This window comes from Pseudophryne corroboree, chromosome 1 (assembly GCF_028390025.1).
Source record: "Pseudophryne corroboree isolate aPseCor3 chromosome 1, aPseCor3.hap2, whole genome shotgun sequence".
Lineage (NCBI taxonomy): Eukaryota > Metazoa > Chordata > Amphibia > Anura > Myobatrachidae > Pseudophryne > Pseudophryne corroboree.
Genome location: NC_086444.1, coordinates 952,729,376 through 952,751,937, shown reverse-complemented (window position 1 = coordinate 952,751,937; position 22,562 = coordinate 952,729,376). Strand labels below are relative to the sequence as shown.

The following is a 22,562-nucleotide window of genomic DNA, read 5'->3' as shown; positions in this document are numbered from 1 at the left end:
TCCAGGACGGCTGGAGTCAGGAAATCTGACTCGCTGTTTATCCTGTATGCACCCAACAAGCTGGGTGCTCCTGCTTCTAAGCAGACTATTGCTCGTTGGATTTGTAGTACAATTCAGCTTGCACATTCTGTGGCAGGCCTGCCACAGCCAAAAATCTGTAAATGCCCACTCCACAAGGAAGGTGGGCTCATCTTGGGCGGCTGCCCGAGGGGTCTCGGCTTTACAACTTTGCCGAGCAGCTACTTGGTCAGGAGCAAATACGTTTGTAAAATTCTACAAAATTGATATCCTGGCTGAGGAGGACCTGGAGTTCTCTCATTTGGTGCTGCAGAGTCATCCGCACTCTCCCGCCCGTTTGGGAGCTTTGGTATAATCCCCATGGTCCTTACGGAGTCCCCAGCATCCACTTAGGACGTTAGAGAAAATAAGAATTTACTTACCGATAATTCTATTTCTCATAGTCCGTAGTGGATGCTGGGCGCCCATCCCAAGTGCGGATTGTCTGCAATACTTGTACATAGTTATTGTTACAAAAATCGGGTTATTATTGTTGTGAGCCATCTTTCAGAGGCTCCTCTGTTATCATGCTGTTAACTGGGTTCAGATCACAGGTTATACGGTGTGATTGGTGTGGCTGGTATGAGTCTTACCCGGGATTCAAAATCCTTCCTTATTGTGTACGCTCGTCCGGGCACAGTATCCTAACTGAGGCTTGGAGGAGGGTCATAGGGGGAGGAGCCAGTGCACACCAGATAGTCCTAAAGCTTTCTTTAGATGTGCCCAGTCTCCTGCGGAGCCGCTATTCCCCATGGTCCTTACGGAGTCCCCAGCATCCACTACGGACTATGAGAAATAGAATTATCGGTAAGTAAATTCTTATTTTTAATTCTAGTGGTTGGGTCATTTTTCAATTTCTTATATGTATTACCTCTAGATAACTGTTTTTCAATTTCCGCCATGTATTCAGTTTTGTCCATAAGGACCACCCCTCCACCCTTATCAGCAGGTTTAATAATTAATTCCTTATCTTCTCTTAAAGACTTCAAAGCAGGGCGTTCTTTACTCGTAAGATTACATTTTTATTGTTTTTTTTCTGTAGGATATTCTCCACCTCTTCATTTACTATCTTACCAAAACAATCTATAAAACTCCCTTTACAATGCGTGGGATAAAAAGTGGATTTAGGTTTAAAACCTGAATTTAAGGGTCCTTCATTTTCAGTTTCTAATACCTTATCACCATCCTTATTTAAAAATATTTTTTTAATCGTTAGCTTACGAGTGAACTTTTCCAAATCAACATAGAACTCGAAAGGATCACTTTTGCTTGTAGGGGCATATTTCAAGCCCTTTTTTAAAACATTTTCTTCATCCTTAGAGAGTTCCCTTTTACTAAGATTAAATATTTTCATAGTGGATAATTTTTGAACACTATTTTGATTTTCCTGGCTACTGTCAGTTAATTTAGTTTTATTTTTATTTTTAACTCCTGCCCTCTTTCCCCTTTTAGACTTTCTTTTGTTTAAAATCTCCTCCTTACAGACCTGGGTCCCCAATCTTAAAAAGGGGTGTGAACTTCCTCATCCCTTTCTAAAGGTTGAAATCTAATCCTATTAGTGGGGAAGTCTTCCCTTAACGAGTATTTCCTATTCTTCCTTTCACTTCTTTCACCCCATCTATCTTCATACTGTCGATTGGGTCTCCATTCCTCCCTTCTATTAAGTCTCCAATTTTCTTTAATAAATGGTTTTCTTAAATTAGTCCCTTTTCTTTCAACTTTTCTCCACTGTGGATAAGGATTATAATTGAAAAATTACTTGCAGATGGTTGGTACCGCCATGGGCACCAGATTCGTGCCCAGTTATGCAAACCTTTTTATGGCGTATTGGGAAGATACGACGGTTTGGCATGATGGCTTTCTGGGCGCGGGTCTGGTGTCATGGCAAAGGTACATTGACGATATACTATTTGTATGGAAAGATACTGAAAATGATCTTATGAAGTTCTTTGAAGTTTTAAATTCTAATGATTTTAATATTAACATTTCTTTTAATTTGAGTAAAAAGGAAATATTTTACCTTGATTTATGTATTTATATAAAAGAAGGCACCTTACAAATCAAAACATATAGAAAACCTACCGACTCAAATAATTATATAGATAGATGCAGTCTTCACCATAGGAACTGGCTCGACGGCATACCTTATGGGCAGTTCCTACGGGTGAGACGCAACTGTACCGAAACTCCTGTTTGTGAGGTACAGATGGAAGAAATGGGTGATCTTTTTATAGAAAAAGGTTATGAAAAGGCGACTATAGAAAAAGCTAAAGTGAAAGCCTTAAATATAGATAGACAGAGTCTTTTAGATGTGAACTCAAGAGATAAGAAAAATGACAGTGTGAACTGGGCGTTTATTAGTGAATATAATTCCCACCACAAAGAGATTGAATTAATATTCAGAAGGAACTGGAAACTTCTTAAACAGGACCCAATTATTGGTTCCAAACTTCCATTAAAACCCAGTTTTATATATAGACGTGCAAGATCGCTTAAGGATAAACTTGTCAAAAGTGCAATCGAGGATGTAAAAAGAACGAGCATTAGAACTGTTGGTTTCCACAGATGTGGCTTGTGTACTATATGCAAATTGGTGAAAGGACCCAGCAAAATAAAAGAGTTCTGTGTTAAAGGCAAGGTCTATCCGATTAAAGAATTTCTTACTTGCAATTCGAAAAATGTGATATACGGTCTAGAATGTACATGCAATCTAGTTTATATAGGGAAGACTAGTAGAAATTTAAAAACAAGATTGGCGGAACATACCTACAACATCAGAAAAGGTTTAGAGAGCCATACCATATCCTCACATTTTAATCCTGCTGCAATTTCTCCATTAAGAATATATCCGACCAAATCCGTCTGGATATTTTTATGTAAGATATTGTGCGCCGATTTGACAAAATCTTTTGTTATATTATGTGGTTATAATAGAAACAAAAATGAGAAAAGTAGACTCTTGTGTGGGTTCACTCTTTGTAAGAAGATAGAAAGTTGTATGAAATTAGAGATTTAAAAAATATAACATTTATTAATTACATTAATTTTATTTGTTCTGTATCCAACAGTGAGAATTAAATATATTAAAATAAAATGTGTTCTGGTCCCTCTATATAGATATATAGTATGGAAATGAAATGTAGACACATTCAGTACTACATCCACATCATGCAGGCCAGTACAAGGATTTTTATTGATGATACCTGAATATGTCAATTAATGTCAGGAAAGGCCCTATACCTTACTCAAAATATATTTCTTCCTGTGCACGGATTACTCAAACATTGGCCCTCATTCCGAGTTGATCGCTCGCTAGCTGCTTTTAGCAGCAGTGCAAATGCTAAGCCGCCACCCTCTGGGAGTGTATCTTAGCTTAGCAGAAGTGTGAATGAAAGGATCGCAGCGCTGCTACAAAAAAAGATTGTGCAGTTTCTGAGTAGCTCGAGACTTACTCCTAGCTAGCGATCACTTCAGACTGTTTAGTTCCTGTTTTGATGTCATGAACACACCCTGCGTTCAGCCAGCCACGCCTATGTTTCCCCAACCACTCCTGCGTTTTTATCCGACACGCCTGCGTTTTTACACACACTCCCCGAAAACGGTCAGTTTCCACCCAGAAACACCCACTTCCTGTCAATCACTCTGCAGCCAGCAGTGCGACTGAAAAGCGTCGCTAGACCTTGTGTGAAACGGCATCGGCTTTTGTGAAAGTACATCGCGCGGGCGCACTGCGCCCCATACGCATGCGCAGAAGTGCCGCTTTTTAACCTAATCACTGCGCTGTGAACGAAAGCAGCCAGCTATCAACTCGGAATGACCACCATTATTATATGCATTAGTTGCCATCTTTTGTCGCAGGGAAAGAAGAGGGAAAGAAGTAGCCAATTGGAATGAAGGAAGAAAGAAATTGGTGATCCTGCTGTTAGTGTTGTGTCAGAAAAGGCTAATTAAGCCATCCTACTATACTTGGTACTCCCACAGGGTCCCCCTTCCCGGTACTGACACAGGCCAGCACCGTTTCACTTCCAAGATCAGACGAGATTGGGCACAAGCGGTGCAGTATGGTAGTAGGAAAGTATGCAGGTTTATCTGACTCACTAATGAGAGTGCACCTAGAAATTTGTATTTTGGCAGAGTGCTTGCCTCTGGGAGAGAAAAGGATAAAGTAAATTCCAATTTAGAAAGGGCAAGGTAACCCAAAGGTAGACTGATTCATCAGGATAGATTGGGTGGATCTGCTGTCCACGTTAGACAGTGAACGTATATTTGTACCTACCAGGGTAGTAACGTATCACTGAATCATGAATGAGAGTCCACTGAATAAGTTTAGATAGAAATGAGTATAGAGGGAAGGCAATAGGCACTTTCTTATCATGTCTAAAACAGATGATAATCAGGAATGTCTATAATTGAACTTAATAACAAAATATGTATCCAGAAGTGCACTGGGTTGGTCCCTCAAAGGCGGCAAATATTCTATTCAAGTAAATCATAGATCAGTGGAGTGAGGTAGATGTCTATAGCATTAGATGACAGTCATGATGCATGTAATAGAACTTAGGACCAGAATATGTATTCAGAAATGCACTGGGTATGTCCCTCAAAAGCGACAAATGTTCTATACAAGTAAACCATAGGCTAAAAAGATTCAATAATCATGAAAAAGGTTAGATAATGCCCTTTAATTCTCAAAATACCTCTTGTACTGGAGTCCAAAGTGTAATATGAACAGTCCAAATACTCAAGGTCCCATCAAGACCCAAAACACATACTGTCGTTAATCGCAGTGACTCCTTGTAGGTAAAAAAAATTCACCCCCTAATCACAATCCCTTCAGACAGGCAGGGTGCTTAAATAGGTACATTTAGAGTTTGGCATTCATTATATCTACCATGGATGCATACATATAAGTATGAGTCAAATAGTATACATAACCGTGCAGTTTTAGAAAGTTAAAGTTAAACAGTCATAGGTAGGTAATGGAAGCATATCCCTTATTACTCATCCTAGATGGTTTGGTACATAGGGTTATTATGGCCTTAATTAAAATGCATTTCTCCTGTCCTCCGGGCTTGTTCACTTCCTAGTGTATGGAGTGACAGTAAGGATGAGGTGATCGTGGTGCAAACCAATAGCGTGCACCGCATGTGAATTATAGAGGTGGCGTTAGGGGGCCACAGTGTAATTAGCATTAATCACATGGGTTCCCAGAAATACATATAAGAATGGATGTGGTAAAGGCTTTCAACCATATTGCAGGAATTACAATGTAATCAATATTAGCCACAAAGGTTCCCAAGAACACATCATAAGAATGGATGTGGTAAGGGATTCCGCTAATGGTTGGGATAAATTGTGCCTATATGTTCAGTTGCATGTTGAAAAAATGTCTTCCTTAGTGTTAGTAAATAGAGATACCAGCTTGGGATAATTGAGACTATAAATAACAATGGACTAATTCTAATCCTTCAGTTATATAGCTGGTACATAGTATGTCACTGACAATTATTATATAGTAATGCCAAATCTCATAGTGGAGTATATACAGTATACTATGGTGTATCACATCCTGGGTCAGTCTAGTTCTGTATATGCTAATTTTTGGATCCAACTGGTGTCTATATGTGCTATAGTATATCAGATTTTGTGTCCAACTGGTATCACTATTATTGTGCCCAAAATTGGAGAGAGAGGGTATCAGTGAACCAGAAATACACAAGAACCGTGTAAATTGGGTTAATTATTGGTGATATTAAGGGATTTTCGTGATAGAGTAAAATTCTGTGAATATTACATAATTGAGGGGAACACATTGTTGAGCCAAACTGTATGTGGACCCTCAGTTAAGTGACTCACATGTAATAATAGTTTCATAAAGGTGCCAGTGATGTCTGTGGGGTGAGTGTGTAAGGTTTAGTTTGGTGATTGCATGTCTGGGTATATCAAGGGCATATATCACTCATTATGGCTAGTGTATGCAGGGGTCGTATCTCATACAGGTTCCATACAGGTTCCACACCAAGCGTCAGATCCACTAAAATCCCAGGAGAGGCATAAAAGTGACCAAAAAGTTAGTGTCTGTTGGCTAGAAATTACTTACGTGACATCAGAAAAAAGACTCTACGTGATCGATATAGGTCTTAGAGAGATAAAAGGGAGGAGAGATTAAATGAAGAGTATTATGTAGACTGTGCTCGAAGGTGTTAGTGATAGGTAGTGTGTAGTTCTGTTGAGCATATGTGAAAATATTAATCTGAGTGGAAAGTCAAACAATGGTGTAGAGATGTATATAGTCCCTAAGTGAAAAAAGGTGAACAAATGTGAACTATGCTAACAGTATATCACAAAGGTGTGCACGTAAAGAAAATAGGAGAGGATCTCATTTGGTATAAACTGTATACGTTTATAAGAAGGTGCTGTAATTGATACCTTCGTTACGGACCAGAGGTCTGAGTCCACCTAGTCTAAATGTCCATTCTGTCTCCATCTTGAGGAGTTCCTTTGTGATGTCACCTCCTCGTATTCCCAGATGTACCTTATTCAATCCAAAGACTTTAAATTCTTTTGCAAAGTCTTTATGGGGTGAGTGAAAATACCTTGCAACAGATGTTAGCTTCTTCATTCGCGCAAGATCTGTTTCTGCACTTCGGCATGTCCCCATGTGTTCCAGAATCCTCTCTTTAAATTTACGTGTGGTCATCCCAATATATTTTAAATTGCAACTGCAGGATATGCAGTATATTAAGCCTTGTGTGTTGCAACTGAAAAAATGTTTGATCGGTAACGATCTTTCACCATGTTGGTCTTGGGAATTTGTGGACAGGCCTTACAGTGTCCACATGGGAAAGAGCGTGTTGTTATGTTCTTTTTTGATGTACACTTGGTGCAGTGGCTGTGGACCAAGAGGTCCTTTATATTCTTAGCTCTCCGCCAACTCATCTGTACTTTAGTATCAATGTACGGGTAGAGATCCTTATCCAGATGGAGTATGGCTAAATATTTCTCAATTGCTTCCTTTAACATTCTCCATTCAGGACAAAAAGTCCCTATGAATCGGATCTTCTCTTCTTTTTTGTTGTTTTTAGATCTATACTGAAAGATCAGGGTTCTCTCTTAATGTGCAAAACTTCCTTTTGTGCCCATTTCAGCAATCTTTTGCTGTAGCCTCTCTCCATGAGGCAATCCATTAATTCAAGGCTCTTGTTTCTAAAAACACTGTCCTCAGAGCAGTTGGGTCTACGCCTCAGGAATTCCCCTTTTGGGATACTTTCAATTGTTGGTGGAAAGTGTGCACTTGTCTGGAGAAGAAGGCTATTTGTTGCTGTTTCCTTGCGGAAGAGTTCCATTGTGAGAGTTCCATTAGTTGATCTATAGATATTGATGTCAAGGAAGGAGACTGTATCACAGCTGACTGTATGTGTCAAGTTTATATTGAGATTGTTGGCATTTAGGAGCTTAATGAATAATTGTAGATGTTCTTTGTCACCATCCCAGATAACAAAGATGTCATATATGATCGTATAGCAGGTCATTAAATTCCATCTTCTCTCCCCGTTCAATGAAATATCTTGTTGCCTCCAAGCCCTTAACAAGGTCCAGTAGGGAAACATTCTTCAAAGGAAGACAAGTTTTAGACCACGAGGACATGCACTGAAACTGGAGGGAGGTAGGTTCAGGAGAAATTTAAAGACAAACTACTTCACAGAAAGGGTTGTGGATGAGTTAAACAACCTCCCTCCAGATGTGTTTGAGGCTAAGTCAGTAGAGCAATTTAAACATGCTTGGTATGGATATATGAATATACTTACAAAGAATTAGGTCAAATATCTGTATTATACAGATAAGTTTAAAAAAAAGGGCAGACTAGATGGGCCAAGTGGTTCTTATCTTCTGTCAAATTCTATTATGAGTGCCACACCTGTGATATCTTTCTACATTTTGTTGTGAGGGCACCACGCCGTTTAAACCTTGGTACTGTGAGTGCTGGATACTTTGGTGCTATATATACAGTATATATATATATATATATATACACACACACAGAAACATAATCCAAAAACTGGCACTCAATATCACCAAAGTTATGCCTTGTTGCCCTCCTACAGGAAATGTCAATAGCAGATGTGAACGAGCGGCACTCACAGGGCTTATACAGCGGCATTCAAAAAATAGATTAAGGGGTCTATTTACTAAGCCTTGGATGGAGATAAAGTGCCATCCAACTAGCTCCTAACTGTCATTCTTCAAACACAGCCTGTGACATGACAGTTAGGAGCTGATTGGCTGTTACTGTATATCCTTCCACTGTGCTGTTTTTAAAAAGGCAGGAGTGCCAAGGCATTTTTTTGGGGTGGGTCTCTGACATCAGCAAGACCACTTAAGTATGATAAGGCGTATAAGCTACAAACAAGGTAGCTAAAATACCACCATTGTAAACAACTGAGATTGATTAAACCACCATATTTTACCTTAAATATCTGTTTGCGTTCCAGCACCTTGGCAGGAAGTGAGTCTACATTCCAAAACAATCCCACTAGTACACTGCAGCCACACATCAGTTCCGTTTGTAATTATACATTGCAGCATGGCTACACATCGCCCTCGGCCGCCAGGGACACTTCCGCCAACCACTTGCTGCAGCTGCCGGCTGGCCGGAGAGGTTTCCATAGCAAGGCGTCACTTCAGCCCAAGGCTCCGGCTGGCAGCCTAGTGAATGACAGAAGGCCTTGTCACAGACACTTCCACCATCCACCAGCCGCGGCAACCAGCAAACAGGTTGGGTCAGTTACCATAGAGACGGCAACAGAAGGTGTTCCGCCCCTGGCTCTGGGAGGCCATTTGTTAAAAGAACCTCACCATGGTAACGCTACGTATTAGAAAAAATCACTTCCAGTCATACACTGAACTATCTCTCAGTGTGTGACAAGGATCTGTGTGTGACATTGCCCGAGTGACAGGCAGAGGCAATCACATTTTCTGCTGCCCCCCACAGAAAATACGGGCACATGCGCAGGACAGGCACTGCGCATGCGCCCATATATATTTCTTATTATTTGCGGTTGGATCGCACACTGCGATCCAACATGAATTAGACCCACTGTACTTTAATATGGAGTTGGCCCTCCTTTTGCTGCTGTAACAGCTTCCTCTCTTCTTGGAAGGCTTTCCTCAAGATTTTGGAGTGTTTCCATGGAAATTTATGCCCATTCATTCTGTAGAGCATTTCTGTGGTCAGGCACTGATGTTGGACAAGGAGGCCTGACTCACAATCTCCAATACATTTTATCCCAAAGGTACTCGAAGGAATTGAGGTCAAGGCTCTGTGCAGGCCAGTCATATTCTTCCACACCAAACTCATCAAACCATGGGGGTAATTCAGAGTTGATCGCAGCAGCAAATTTGTTAGCAGTTGGTCAAAACCATGGGGGTAATTCCAAGTTGATCGCAGCAGGAATTTTGTTAGCAGTTGGGCAAAACCATGTGCACTGGAGGGGAGGAAGATTTAACATGTGCAGAGAGAGTTAGATTTGGGTGGGGTGTGTTCAATCTGCAATCTAATTTGCAGTGTAAAAATAAAGCAGCCAGTATTTACCCTGCACAGAAACAAAATAACCCACCCAAATCTAACTCTTTCTGCGCATGTTATATCTGCCTCCCCTGCAGTGCACATGGTTTTGCCCAACTGCTAACAAAAATCCTGCTGCGATCAACTCAGAATTCCCCCCATGGTTTTACCCAACTGCTAACAAATTTGCTGCTGCGATCAACTCTGAATTAGGCCCCATGTCTTTAAAGTCCATGCTTTGTAAAACGGGTACTTGAAATAAGGACTCTAAGGCAGGACTTCCGATAAATCACAATGTCTTTACTGGCATCAAACACTGTGCATAGCATACACAGGCTTGGCAGGGCCGAAACTAGGGGGGGGGGCTAGGGGGGCATGTGACCCAGGCGCAGGATTTAGAGGGGCGCTGAGAGAGACCCGGCGGCAGTGCCGTTTCTACTCCTTATCGCCTCTTCCGAGCGCTCCTGCTCGGGGGGCGGAGTTTCGTGAAATGCGTCATTCCGCGAAGCCCCGCCCCCCGAGCAGGAGCGCTCGGGGAGAGGCGATAAGCATGAAGGAGGAGGCGGCCGGCGCGAGGGACGTTAGGCGGCGGGACCGAAGAGCGGGAAGACGTAAGTATTCTCTCTCTCTCTCCCCCCCTCCTTCCCCCCAACTTGAAACCTGCCTGCCGCTGCCGCACTGTGTAAAATGGGGACACCTGCCTATGGGGATACCTGCCTGCCGCACTGTGTAAAATGGGGGCACCTGCCTGCGTACTGTGTATTATGGGGGCACCTGCCTGCGTACTGTGTAATAGGGGGGCATCTGCCTGCATACTGTGTATCATGGGGGCACCGGCCTGCGTACAGTGTAATATGGGGGCACCTGCCTGCGTACTGTGTAATATGGGGGCATCTGCCTGCGTACTGTGTAATATGGGGGCACCTGCCTGCGTACTGTGTAATATGGGGGCACCTGCCTGCGTACTGTGTAATATGGGGGCATCTGCCTGCGTACTGTGTAATATGGGGGCATCTGCCTGCGTACTGTGTAATATGGGGGCACCTGCCTGCGTACTGTGTAATATGGGGGCATCTGCCTGCGTACTGTGTAATATGGGGGCATCTGCCTGCGTACTGTGTAATATGGGGGCACCTGCCTGTGTACTGTGTAATATGGGGGCATCTGCCTGCGTACTGTGTAATATGGGGGCATCTGCCTGCGTACTGTGTAAAATGGGGATATATGCCTGCCGCGCTGTGTAAAATGGGGATATCTGCCTGCCGCACTGTGTAAAATGGGGATACCTGCCTGCAGTGTTATTGTTGGTAATGTAGATGTAGTGTAGTGTAGTGTAATGAAGTAATATATAGTACAGCATATAGGGTATGTAGTACAGTGTATAGGAGCATGTAATGTAGTGCAGCATATAGGGGATGGTGTAGTAGTGTAGTGCAGCATATAGGGGATAGTGTAGTAATGTAGTGCAGCATATAGGGGCATGTACGTAGTGTAGTGTATAGGAGCATGTAATGTAGTGCAGTGTATAGGGGATAGTGTAGTAATGTAGTGCAGCATATAGGGGCATGTATGTAGTGTTAGGAGCATGTAATGTAGTGCAGTGTATGGGAGATAGTGTAGTAATGTAGTGCAGCATATAGGGGCATGTACGTAGTGTTAGGAGCATGTAATGTAGTGCAGTGTATGGGAGATAGTGTAGTAATGTAGTGCAGCATATAGGGGCATGTACGTAGTGTAGTGCAATATAAAGGGCACTTAGTGTAATCATGTAGTGCAGTAATGTGGTGCAATGTGTGGGGACACACAGGGGCTATGTGACAGATGCTTAGGACATTTGGGGCACATGAGGCGCAATTTTGTTCAATGGTATCCCCTTTCTAAATATTTGATAACATGATAATTTTTTGTGTAATGCGGGGGGGCGCCAAAATGCTTCCTTGCCCCGGGTGCTGACAAGTCTAGTTTCGGCCCTGGGCTTGGGCCCGGTCACACAGGTACATAACTTAAAATTAACAAATGAAAGTAAATGTCTTAGCAGTCCCCATGCTCAACAGTCATTCTGCTGCAACAAACTGCAGCCACCATCCGCCATGCTCTCCTGGCACAGCCAACGTACAGTCCCTGGTACTATAAAACTGCTGCCTACTGGCTTGCCTCTAACAGGCATCAGTGCAATGTGCAGTGGGTGTATGGGAGTTTTAAACCTCTCTCCTGCTTCTGACTTACTGCTGGCTCTGGGTGAGCTGGAACACCCAGGATTCTATTTTTCCACCTTGAGCTGTGCAGCCCATAAACCCCAGAGTTCCACACTTCTACTGCAGGTGCAGAATGTGCAGGTCTTGTTTTCCTCTCCCTTGGAGGGAGCTGATCCCACAGAAATGTGGGCAATTGTGGTGAGACACAAGCCCTCTCACCCCAATATATATATATATATATATATATATATATCAATCACATACAGGATTATTAAATACTGATTTTAATAGTCATTTATAACAGTTTACCTTTGGACATTTTCTTTTTAATCACTGTTTTTCACCATATTTGCTTATTTGTGTTCCCCCTTTTTTAATATGTTGCAACTGTACATCTGCTTGTTAATATCTTTTTAATATACTGTATTTCAATGAAGTCTTATATTTTATATATATTTCCATAATGCATAGAACAAGTCTGCAAAATGGCTTCAGCATTTCATGTTCTCAGTGACTGCCAGGTGGAGCTATCAACTCAGCTTGATGTTGGCTGACAACTATTGACTTTTGTGTATGTTCATCTGCCAGCTAAGTTATAAAATATTATTAAAGCTACAAATTATTGAAACATTTAGCACAAGTGGTGTTTTTTTTTTTTTTTTTGCCACAATTGGACAATGATCCTTTCATCTGTCTTTCAGACTATAAAATCCAGCAGTAGTTGGTAGTACTGAGCAGAACATGGAGTCACAACCAATTCAGCGGTCATCCAATTCCATTTTTTGTCCATTCGCCCTCTGTTGCCAAGTCCCCAGCCATGACAAATTTCGTGATTCCCTGTAGATCAAACCACTATTAACGTGACCTATCTCTAACTTGAGTCTGGTGGTGAAATAAACTGGCAGGTCCAATTTAAAACAATTTTTTTTATATTGGAAAACAATCACTTTTACTAGACTTACTGACTTACTACTAATGGATGGTGAATTTCTAAAGTGTACTTTTTTATTGTACTTTTCACTGGGTTGTTGGTCCACAATCAATTTTTCAATGAATGATATGAAGGAAATATTTTCACAAATATGAGATATAAGATTACAATATATATACATTTTTATCAAGGTCAGTTTACAAAAATGTAATATTAATAGTTCTATACCAAACATATTCTATATTATAAAAGGCTCCTCACTCTTTCTGGTAGGAATTCAAGTGTTTTACACACCAATGACCACTAGATGGTGCCCAACGGAGCAATTCCAGTGTTGCTCCATTTCGGGCATTTCGTGAGCATGAAACTCTTCTTCATAATAATAACCACTGGTGAGTTTCTGCTGCCAGTGTTACAGTTGAGCATAAATTGGTGAATAAAAAAGGGCAATTTATAAATGTTGCTCACCATCTTTCATTCATTTCATTATATTGTGCTTCAATATATTGCTTTTTGTTGACGATAATTGCTTTTCTTTTACCTTCAGGAGGAATTTTTATTATTATGAAATTTTTAATCAACATATTCGGTGCTATTTTTCTGCATATTTCTCTTTCTTGCTCTATAAAGCTACTGTATTAACATGAATAGGTGTTGCTTGGCAATGTGCATGCATTGAGTTTCAGGAATAGTACAGCAGTAGTTAGTATTTGATCAGATGTTCACCTTAAGGGGCCTCAAGAAAAGCATTTTAAGAAGATGTATTTCTCCTTCAAGATTAGCAGAAAATCTGACCTTTACAGGAATTCAAATCTAGTAGACAAAAGGCTAACATGTAACTTTAGGGATGGCATATTGAAGTTACACAGAAAGTCAAATAAAGATCTTTATTTGGAACAAAATTTCTAAGTAATGTAGATAGTTGCAATATGTCAATATCAAAGACTATCCCCTACTTTTATATTTTTTTAACTAAAAATTGTAGGTTACACATGGATTTATAAAAAAAATAGCTCTCACAACGTAGTATTATGGGATTGAAAATATTTCTTCACTCTTGGCTTGATACTAAAGCACCAGTGAAGGAAATGCAGTGCAAATATTTTTTGTGGGCGTCAATGCGGCATTAGGGGGGTGCGGTCTGGACAAAGGAGGCATGTCTGAACCATTTTTGGGGTGGGCCGCGGTGGCTGTGTGACATCACACGCAGCCACTGCCACCCAAAACATGATGAGCCGGCACCTGCCTTCGCAGCTAGGCTGCACAGACAGGGGGCTACCCTAAAGATGTGAGCGCTTAACTGTTTAGCAAAATGCTCTAATTTTAGTGGGGGGAAGGACCTGCATGTGGGGCAGCTTTGCAAATTTTAGCAAAACTACAAATCTTGCTGAATTGGGTCCCAAAAGCGGTTAATATATTATCACTTGATATCTATTATCTATCTGTCTAGCAAGTAAAGAGACACTCAGGGCACGGGATAACAATACTAATAGACTCCGCAATGTTCCAACGTTCCAGTGATATTCCAGTTCCATAAGGGATACTCTCAAGGCCGGATTAAGGGCCACATGGGCCTGGAGCTGAAATATTTAAGGGCCTATTGAGAGAAATGGGGGAAGTGTGATCAGTGCTGTGTGGGTGTGACGAGAGCCATGTGGGCATGTACATCCTGTACACTAGCAGCTCCAATGTTTTTTAAATATGTACAAATATAAATATTGCATTATTTTGTGCGAAAGACAAAAATGCAATCTTAATATTTATGATTTATAGCCAACCATATGGTCAGCTGGTGGCTACTGATCATCATGCTGCCAGCCATGATGATGGGCCTATTTTTATGTGGAGACCTGAAGCTGTAGCTCCATCCGCCCCATTGTTAATCTGGCCCTGGATACTCCAACACGGTGCAATCACTCACCTTGTTAGCACTGTGCATCCATCACTACCTGTATTCCACTTGCTGCAAGAAAAGAACTCACGTGGTGCCAGGTGGAGGTGTCAGATGGTGTATCTGATCCATCCCATGTGACCACATTAGGTGAACCACAACCATTGCCATGGCAACTACACCACCATGTATATACAAAGTCTAAGAAAAAGCCACCTTAATGTAAAAATGTGTTTTAATTACAGAATTATGTATTAAAAAATGAAGACATTATGGGCATGATTCAAACACAATCTGAACACAATGCCGTTGTTGATGTAGTTGAGCGATTATTTGCAACTGCATGTTTACAAAGGTGCTGTTGCAATCAGGTCAGCCATTACCAGAAATGTGGCAATAAATTGCTGGCATTCCTGGCAATTACTGGGAGGTGGATAAAAAAGCATGCAAAAATAGTCATTTTATGGGACTGTTGTGGGTGTGTCAGTGCATGTAACTGCATTCACAGATGCACACCCATAAGCATAGGAGGCCACAGTCAGGATGACTGGTGAAAGTTTCACTGAGATGACTAATAGTGGCATAGGAGGATGCGCCAAACAGCATTACAGCATGCAGGGATGTGAGGATCTCAGTCCTTGCACAGTGGGGCAAACAAATATAAAAAGTCATCTTGGAGATCTTGTGTATAACACTTTTCTTAAGGTATATATATATATATATATATATATATATATATATACAGTATATATCAGATCCCCGGCAAGATAGTTATCTTAGTTACAACAAACAACACAGCCATCTGTGAGACTTCAGGCAAAAATATGTCTTGGCCAATGCAAAGATTTTAAGCATCCCAAAGAAAAAGTGCTATTGGAGACCTCAGGCAAAAGCATTAATTTCAGAGGTAGCAACTCAATTGTCAATAAAGTAGTTGTTTTTTTTGTTTGTTTTTTTACCTCAGAGAGTGTAGTTATTTTGGAGATTGTGCATGGCAGGAGTCTCTGAAACCCCAGGCAAAGCAGTTGTCTTGAATGTAGCAACCAATTTTTCAGACATGAAGGGACTTCAGACTAGGAAATCATCTGTAGGCCACTGGAAAAGCAGTATTTTTGGAGATAATATCTGGATTTTACAAGACTGCAATGTTGAAGGTCTCAGACATTCCAGTCATCTCAGAGATCATGGGAAAACAATAGTCTCAGAAAGGCAACCATCTGGGAACATCAAACAAAGCAGTACTCACCTAGAAACCAAATTGAGCTACTTGTGTACCCATATTCCCTGGTAAGATAATCACCTCAGAAAAAAACAATCATTATGGAGACCTCACCCAAAACAAGCACTTGGGGACATTGGACAAAGCATTCAGTCTTAGTAGAATCAGCCAGATCCTTGGGAGGGTAGTCACTTCAGAGACCTCAACAAAGCAGCCAATTTGGAGACTTCAAGCTACTGGATCCTCACGCAGGATACTAAAATATCAGAGGCCTTGTAGATAGCAGTCATCTCAGAGTCCTCACCAAAACATTTTTCTCAGTTAAGGCAAACATATCAGGACTTCAGGCAATACAACTGACCAGATCTTTGGACAAAACAGACATCTAAATGACCTCAAGTAAAGCAGTTGTCTCGCAGACCTTGGGCAATGCAGCCATCTAGATTGTAGCAACTGGATCCTAGGAGACCTCAACTAAAGCTGTCATCTAGTAGACCTCAGGCAAAGCAGTTGTCTTATGCAAGCCAAATGTTTCAGGTACCTACGGTGAAGCATCCATCAGAAACACCTCAGGCAAAGCAGTCATGTCAGAAACCTTGGCCATACTTGGTAGGGGCAAAGGATCTGAGTTCTGAGGCAAAGCAGTTATCTTCGAGACTTCAGAACAAGCATTCAACTTGAAGATAAAGATAATATCCTTGGGCAAGTAGTCAGCACAGAGACAGCAACCAAAGGAGTCAACTCAGAGACTTCTGTCAAAGAAATTGTCTTGCAGTCAACAACTGGATCCTCATTCAAAGTATCTCTTTCAGAGTACTCAGACAAATCAATAGTCTTCCAGAGTAACAGTCATCTAGGACATTTCAAATGCATTGGGGACCTCAGCTAAGGTAGTCATTTGGATAAAATAGCCATCTCTGGTAAGTCATTAATCTTGGGAATCTCAAACAAGGCAAAACTCTTTCACAAGGTAAATGTCTGTTACAACCCAGGTTTGGTATCCCTGCTGCTGGGTCACTTATGCTCCTGTCACTGGCCGACTTGCTTTCTAGGCATATTAAATGTTTCTGCTATCATCTCCCCTGGGATGCAGGCTTCATTGTTTCTGGACTTCTAGTCCATAGTCCACAGCCAGCTGGACCCAGAGTACTGCTGTTCTGATCACATGACCACGATCCAGCCAATTGCTAGCCAGTCTGAGCCATCCTTTACCACAGACTTTGCTTAGCCAATCCTGACTGGTTCTGGGGTTCGTATTCTAGCCTCTGACTCTCACTCATTGCCAGTACAATGTCTAGCTCAGTCATAACGGAGTGAAGCTAAAGCTGTGCTCCTGGTGCATTTATTCTGTTATTCTAATGGTGCAGTTTTTTTCCTGAATACTGCTCAGATTCATGATTCTGCTACATATCCTTGCAGACCACATCTCAGGCTGCACAGGTATACCTAGCCTGTTCCTGTTACCTGTTTCAGTTCCACACTACGCAAACCCTTTCCAAGGCTGCACAGGTTCAGTTCATTTCTGCTTTCTTGGTTCCATTCCTGATTATTCACAACTACTTTCCATTCCAGTGTTCGGTCTACATCCGGTCCTGTAATCACCTGAGTTCTCCCAGAGCCAGACCCCAGTTCAAGCCTGGTCAATACACTGCCAAGTTCTGCCACTCTAGCATTACCGACTACAGGTACCAAGTAACAAGAGTGTCATTCTCTACCAACAGTATCAATCCAGTATCAGCCTGGTTAATCTACTGCTACACTATTCTCTGCTATAAATATCCTCCTGTCACCAACACCAAAATCCTTACTGGTCTAGTGGATGCAATCCAGCATCTCTCTGCCAAGACCCGAGTTCGATTCCCGGTAAGGGAAGCACCTTTCTTCATGCAGGAGGTCTCCTCAGGCATGACAGCTTTACTTATACACCTCCAGATACCCATACCGACTTTTTACCTCACACTGATTCCACAAACACAAGCGTGACAATGTCTCAGGGACCTTAGAAAAATCAGCCATCTCAGAGATTTAAGGTAAAGTCTCAGATGTAATGACGAGATGCTCTGATAAGGTACTGTTTCTCAGAGATCCTGGCAAAACTGTCATCTTGGACAATGCAAATGTCTCAAGAACTTTGAACAAATCAATAATTCTGGAGTCATCTGGGAAAACCATCATCCCAGGCAAAGCAAGCATCTCATGGACCTAAAGTAAAGCAGTTTTTTGGAAAGAATGACAGGAAAGTCAAATAAAGTAATCATCTTGGATATCTTGGTTAAGTATTTATTTTGGAGGTTAGAACTGGATCTGCAGGCTGTGTATTCATCACAATGATCTTGGGAAAATAATTAATCTGAAAACTTCGGACAAAATAGTAATCTTGGGCAAGAAAACATCTCTGAGATATTTTGTCAAAGTGGTCATATAAGAGACCTCAGACAAAGCAGTAATGTCTGATGCAGCAACCAGACCCTCAAGCAAGGCAGACATCTAGGAGACATCATATAAAACAACTGTCCTGGGCAAGGCAAACGTCTCAAGTACTAAGAAGACTACTCAGGGTCCTCAGGAGTCGGGAAAGGTAGTTATCTCAAGTTGTCAAAGAATTGATCTTGGAGACCTCTGTCAAAACTATCTGTTGGGTAGGGTACATAGCAAAACAGCCATATCATGGACTTTGGGCAATTAAGTAATCACATACACCTAGGGTAAAATGTTTGGGGATCCTAGCAAAGAACTTATTCCCTTGGGCAAAACAGTTGTTTCTGAGGTAGTGACCAGATCCTCAAGCAAGGTACTCAATGTAGAGAACTTGGGCAAAGCAATAACCTTGGAGACCTCAAGCAAATCTGTCATCTTTGATCTCTGGGTAATTTACACCCTTAGTGGGTATAAGTTGTTTGTTATAATTGTGCTGTACAGGAGTCTGTGGATTTAACAGAGGTGGCCAGGAATTATTAGCATACTCCAAATTACCTGAAATGACATACAGATGATGTCTTACATTTATTTCTGGAGATTGCAGAGGTTACAGTAAGTATAGGGAGCAAAGGTACATATACAAAGTAAGGGTTGTTTGATATGGCCAGTAGCCATGACTCAGTCTTGGCATAGAGGAATGACTGCTGCAGGTCATAAGCGTCATTATATACATGTTTACTAGGGTGGCCAATCCCGGGATCGGCAGGATCCCAGTCTAAAATTGGCCGGATTCAATCCCGGGACTGGAGCTTCCAATCCCGGGGAATTCGAGATTGGCCAGCAACTAATTTTTGGATATATCAGGCAGCGTTGAGCATCCCCAGGATGCTCAGACGCTGCCTGGCTCCCCCTGCTTACTTCCCTTGGCTCCAGCGGTGAGATCCGGTGGCTGCGCGGTGTGACCTCTGACTTTACATCACACTGCGCAGCCACAGGACCTCACCGCTGCACTGGCTGCACGGCCACCATGATGCAAGGGAAGTGTCCTTCCCACCCACCCGCCCGCCCAGTTAGTTTGTTGTACTTTATCTGGCTTGGGCAAGGCGGGGGGACGGGAGACACGTTGAAATGCAGCCAATGCAGCCAATCCCAGATATCCCGGGAATCCCAGGATTGAACATTTTTCAATCCCGATCCCCGGGATTGAAAAAATGGCCCGGGATTGGCCACCCTAATGTTTACATCACAGACAACGTGCATACTCAGGGATTGGTAATGGTGGTGGTTGATACATGTTCCAGTTTTTATTGCAGTGGTCTCATCACAGTATGTGTACTCCCAAGATATTCAGCAGTGTGAGAACGTATAGAAGACTTCACTGAGCTGCTTCCGCTATAATTCCTGACCGGAGAAGCATATATCTGTGTTTGCTATTTTATTTTAGTGTACTTGACACTAGAGATGTGCACCGGAAATTTGCACCGAGGTCGCTGGATGACTAAGCTAAGCGACCCAAGTGGGCGGCACAAACACCTGGCCCATCTAGGAGTGGCACTGCAGTGTCAGACAGGATGGCACTTAAAAAAATTAGCCCCAAACATCACATGATGCAGAGATAAATAAAAAAAAACGAGGTGCAAGATGGAATTGTCCTTGGGCCCTCCCACCCACCCTTATGTTGTATAAACAGGACATGCACACTTTAACAAACCCATCATTTCAGCTACAGGGTCTGCCACACGACTGTGGCTGAAATGACTGGTTGGTTTGGGCCCCCACCAAAAAAGAAGCAATCAATCTCTCCTTGCACAAACTGGCTCTACAGAGGCAAGATGTCCACCTCCTCCTCATCGTCCGATTCATCACCCCTTTCACCGTGTACATCCCCCTCCTCACAGAGTATTAATTCGTCGCCACTGGAATCCACCATCTCAGGTCCCTGTGTACTTTCTGGAGGCAATTGCTGGTGAATGTCTCCACGGAGGAATTGATTATAATTCATTTTGATGAACATCATCTTTTCCACATTTTCTGGAAGTAACCTTGTACGCCGATTGCTGACAAGGTGACCGGCTGCACTAAACACTCTTTCGGAGTACACACTGGAGGGGGGCAACTTAGGTAAAATAAAGCCAGTTTGTGCAAGGGCCTCCAAATTGCCTCTTTTTCCTGCCAGTATACGTACGGACTGTCTGACGTGCCTACTTGGATGCGATCACTCATATAATCCTCCACCATTCTTTCAATGGTGACATAATCATATGCAGTGACAGTAGACGACATGTCAGTAATCGTTGGCAGGTCCTTCAGTCCGGACCAGATGTTTGCACTCACTCCAGACTGCCCTGCATCACCACCAGCGGGTGGGCTCGGAATTCATATCCTTTTCCTCGCAGCCCCAGTTGCGGGAGAATGTGAAGGAGGAGCTGTTGACGGGTCACGTTCCGCTTGACTTGACTAGTGTCTCACCAGCAGGTCTTTGAACATGTGCAGACTTGTGTCGGAAAGAGAGATACAACGTAGGCTTTAAACCTAGGATCGAGCACGGTGGCCAAAATGTAGTGCTCTGATTTCAACAGATTGACCACCCGTGAATCCTGGTTAAGCGAATGAAGGGCTCCATCCACAAGTCCCACATGCCTAGCGGAATCGCTCCATTTTAGCTCCTCCTTCAATCTCTCCAGCTGCTTCTGCAAAAGCCTGATGAGGGGAATGACCTGACTCAGGCTGGCAGTGTCTGAACTGACTTCACGTGTGGCAAGTTCAAAGAGTTGCAGAACCTTGCACAACGTTGAAATCATTCTCCACTGTGCTTGAGTCAGGTGCATTCCCCCTCCTTTGCCTATGTCGTAGGCAGATGTATAGGCTTGAATGGCCTTTTGCTGCTCCTCCATCCTCTGAAGCATATAGAGTATTGAATTCCACCCCGTTACCACCTCTTGCTTCAGATGATGGTGGTGCAGGTTCAGGAGTGTTTGCTGGTGCTCCAGTCTTCGGCACGTGGTGGCTGAATGCCGAAAGTGGCCCGCAATTCTTCGGGCCACCGACAGCATCTCTTGCACGCCCCTGTCGTTTTTTTTTAAATTCTGCACCACCAAATTCAATGTATGTGCAAAACATGGGACGTGCTGGAATTTGCCCACATGTAATGCACGTATAATATTGGTGGCGTTGTCCGATGTCACAAATCCCCAGGAGAGTCCAGTTGGGGTAAGCCATTCTGCGATGATGTTCCTCAGTTTCCGTAAGAGGTTGTCAGCTGTGTGCCTCTTATGGAAAGCGGTGATAGAAAGCGTAGCCTGCCTAGGAACGAGTTGGCGTTTGTGAGATGCTGCTACTAGTGCCACCGCTGCTGTTCTTGCTGCGGGAGGCAATACATCTACCCAGTGGGCTGTCACAGTCATATAGTCCTGAGTCTGCCCTGCTCCACTTGTCCACATGTCCGTGGTTAAGTGTACATTGGGTACAACTGCATTTTTAGGACACTGGTGACTCTTTTTCTGACGTCTGTGTACATTCTTGGTATCGCCTGCCTAGAGAAGTGGAACCTAGATGGTATTTGGTACCGGGGACACAGTACCTCAAGCAATTCTCTAATTCCCTGTGAATTAACAGTGGATACCGGACACACGTTTAACGCCAACACAGCTGCCAAGACCTGAGTTATCCGCTTTGCAGCATGATGACTGCTGTGATATTTCATCTTCCTCGCAAAGGACTGTTGGACAGTCAATTGCTTACTGGAAGTAGTACAAGTGGTCTTCCGACTTCCCCACTGGGATGACGATCAACTCCCAGCAGCAACAACAGCAGCGCCAGCAGCAGTAGGCGTTATACTCAAGGATCCATCGGAGGAATCCCAGTTAGGAGAGAACTTGTCAGACTTGCCAGTGACATGGCCTGCAGGACTTTTGGCATTCCTGTCTAAGGAGGAAATTGACACTGAGGGAGTCGGTGGTGTGGTTTGCAGGAGCTTGGGTACAAGAGGAATGGGATTTAGTTGTCAGTGGACTGCTTCCGCTGTCATCCAAAGTTTTTGAACTTGTCAATGACTTCTGATGAATGCGCTCCAGGTGACGTATAAGGGAGGATGTTCCTAGGTGGTTAACGTCCTTTCCCCTACTTATTACAGCATGACAAAGGCAACACACGGCTTGACACCTGTTGTCCGCATTTCTGTTAAAATAATTCCACACCGAAGAGGTGATTTGTTTTGTCATTTGACCAGGCATGTCAATGGCCATATTCATCCCACGGACAACAGGTGTCTCCCTGGGTGCCTGACT

At 42.8% G+C, this 22,562-nt stretch overlaps 1 pseudogene; it reads right to left on the bottom strand.

Moving 5' to 3' along the window:
* Window positions 1–4,011: 4,011 nt before the first annotated feature.
* On the bottom strand, window positions 4,012–4,130 carry LOC134947416 (5S ribosomal RNA; annotated as a pseudogene).
* Between the last annotated feature and the right edge of the window lie 18,432 nt (window positions 4,131–22,562).